The sequence below is a fragment of the Galleria mellonella genome, unplaced genomic scaffold (genome assembly GCF_026898425.1).
Source record: "Galleria mellonella isolate WM207_F2 unplaced genomic scaffold, CSIRO_AGI_GalMel_v1 utg789, whole genome shotgun sequence".
Classification (NCBI taxonomy): domain Eukaryota; kingdom Metazoa; phylum Arthropoda; class Insecta; order Lepidoptera; family Pyralidae; genus Galleria; species Galleria mellonella.
The window spans coordinates 495,404-498,956 of NW_026442155.1; positions in this window are offsets into that span (position 1 = coordinate 495,404).

Below are 3,553 nucleotides of genomic sequence, written 5' to 3' on the forward strand. Positions count from 1 at the left end.
GAGGATGAAGCAGGTCAGTTAGCCCATCGTGACGAATTCAACAGCATGTACAGGGTCGCCACTAGTTAACTTTAACAGTTTTTTAATCTGCATTTAAATATAAGATTACTCATGGCTATGTATTTGATAGTGACGCGTTTTCAAATCGAGAACAACGCTGTATTTTTTTTATTACATACTATATAAGCTCAGATATAGCAATTAAAGGTTTCTAGTTTTAAACATACATTGTATAATTTGTTGTTAACTTGTTCAGCCACAGTTATGTTAACCTGAGAGATATTTTTATAGCAGTTACTAAGCTAGGAATGTAAATATATTAAAATAATTTAAAACTTCCAATATAAAAAAAAAAGTTGCATGCGTTATTTTGACACGATTATGTTTTTGTTTTTATATAATTGACGCTTCCTTATGCACAAAAAGTCAGTATTCCAAAAAGCACGTTGGTAACAGAAAAAAAAATTATATCGATCTATCTTTCGAAATATCTATCATCGTCATGCTAATGATTTAGTTAGACGAATCAATAATTCGCTAAATACATTTTTTTTTTCGTAATGTTTTAATTTATAATAGATAAGTTTGTTTAATTGAATCATACAAAATTAATCATACATAACTCTTGTGTTCTTTGTGCCAAATTATCTTTTTTTTTTTTTTAAATTAAATATTATAAAATTGACGTGTTTAGCCAAGTTATTATGACTAAATACATATGCATGTAATAGAATTTCTACGTGTACTGTAAAAAAAAATTGCATTTTATAAATTTGACATTTGTAAGGATTATAATGAAATATTGGTGCTATAAACCCTAACATCGACTATGATTGAAAAAATTTATTATTTATTAGTAAAACTCAGTGTAGACAACCCTTTAAGACAGTGTAGACAAGTCTTTAAATTGAGATATTATGACTATGACTAGAGATGGGTTATATATGGCAATACCTATATATTGTTAGTTACAATATCTATATATTGGTCTTATATCACGGTTATCCATATTACCCATCGAAATAAATACAGATAACAAACTAGTGTGGCTAATATTGAAATAGGGGAACTTTTTTACCGCTATCAATTTTCAGAGAAGTCCAATATATAGATACGGGAACGGTACCGATATAACGCATCTTTAAATGTCACGAGAGATACGTCAGTAGGACGCTGTTCTTGACTTCACACATTATTCTGGCGAAATGATAATATAGCTCTAGAGATACAAGAAAGCGCCATCTAGTCCAAAACTAAGCAAACTTATGGCACAACTGATAAGCGTAAGTACTTATCCTTATGACCGCTGCAGTTGGAGATACCTGACAAAGTTCCTCTACCGTGCATTTTTCAAGGCATTTTCTTCCACATTCATGCTTCGGAATCAACTTCCAGCAGCAGTATTTCCTAAACGTTACGACGTCGTAGCCTTAAAGAAAATTGCATATGCCTTTTTAAAAGCCGTCAGCACACCAGCAATGTCTCTGGTGTTACGAGTGCTCATGGGCGGCGGTAGTCATTTGCCATTAGGTGAGCCGTATGCTCGTTTGCCTTGCAAACCTAGTGTCAAAAATAAAAAACTGTCTTACTGTGCTATCATTTTATACTTTTATAATTAAAATATACCTGTGGATCTAATAACTCTATGTAATTGTGATTTATGATAATCCAAAAATTTCTACTATAAGTTATTAACCCTTTTTTGCATGATTTTTTTATTGGTGAACTAAATCAAGGTGATATAATTCATGTTCAAAATTATAGGAAAAATGGTTAAAAAATAAATTTGACAGCTAAGTTTTGCTTTTTGCAGTAGACACTAAAAATGTATCCGGACACGATCAACTTAAAGTGAACTTGTTCTTTTATATAATTTTTGGGCATTCAATGTTATGATGGAAATTTCCACTAATATGCAAAGAAGGGTTAATAACTATTTTTCCACTTTTGTACAGTGGAAGTTTTTTTGTCCAAGGCAGAAAACATACTACCATACACGTGTAGTGTAACACGTAAAGATCAGAGTAGATCAACGAATTAGCACCTTTAGGTGTATTAACATACAGCCGAAATTGGTATAACAAAACCAATAACCACTATGGATGGGTGATATATAAAAATATATATATATATATATTGCGGTTGCAGTACCTATATATTGGCTCTATAACGATTAAATTAAATATGAGTTATCCAATATTGAAATGAATATAGATATCCAACTGATATGGGTCGTATAGTAATGTGTAATGGTTTTTTCTGTCATCAATGTCCAGACCAATATCGGATATACAGATATCGGACCAATATATAGATATCGGAGTAGTACTCATTCGATATTACCCATCCCTAAAAGGACCTTTATTATTCTGTACTGGCAAATATATTACCACGTAATCTGTGAACTATGGCAGTGTGTTTACTGCCTAAAACATAATTTGATACTTGCTCATTTTCAGTAGAAATTATGTTGACGAAGTGTGATTCTATAAATTTTTTTTTGTGGTCAAATGTCTCACTTAATTTGTGATAAATTTATAAACGTAATGAAATGTGCCAATCAAATAAAATATCGTATTAAATAATTGGTTTTTAATTTATCCATCAAAAATTTTTTTTTATGGTACTTACAATGGTAAACAAGCTCACGACCCACCTGATGGTAAGTGGTACTTTTATAATGTCTATAGGCGACGGCTGCCACTTTCCATCAGGTGGGCCGTCAGCTTGTTTGCCATTCTAAGTTGCATAAAAAAATATGAAAGAAGAAAAGTTATTATATTATTTTTAATGAATTTTATTACATTTAAATAACATAAACCTTAAGGTAATAATAAAAATACCACAGAGTAGATAACATAAAACTTGCTACAGTTAGGTATAAGCTGAAGCGGGTAAAGTCGCGGGATTGTTCAAGTAAACACCAGTGCTTTCGTCGTAAGCTTTCTAATTTGAGATGCTGATAAATATGTGAGATTTTTTTTGATGGGTGAAAATGGTATGATAGCCCCGCCTGCGCTAACGGGATGCGCTGGCGGAGCACCAGTGAAGGGTGATAGATGAGAATGAAAACAGGCCAGTTAGCCCATCATGATGAATTCATCAGGAATTAACCATGATAGTTTCCAGGGGGAACCGCGAGGAGCTCGACCTGGTTGGGTATATTGCTAGCAATAGGATTCTCAGTCTCCATTACTAACTTAGAGTTGAAACACGAATGGGTCAGAGGTACCCAAGCAATCGACTTTTGTACAGTCTCCCTCTGGTATTAGGTCGACCTCCACGTAGTCCCCCCTGGAAACTATCGTAAACAATTCTTGTTGAATTCGTCAAGATGGGCTAATTGACCTGCTTCATCCTCACCTATCATCCTTCACTGGTGCCCCGCCGGTGTATAGCGACAGCGCGGGTGGGGTTACCATTACATTATGACCCACAAAAAAAAACAGGTGGACCATATAATTGGTTATCATATTTCAATATTCTATATATAAAAATAAATATATAAATTTGCACGTGTCTGGTTTTATGTATATAGAACTAAACGTTAAAA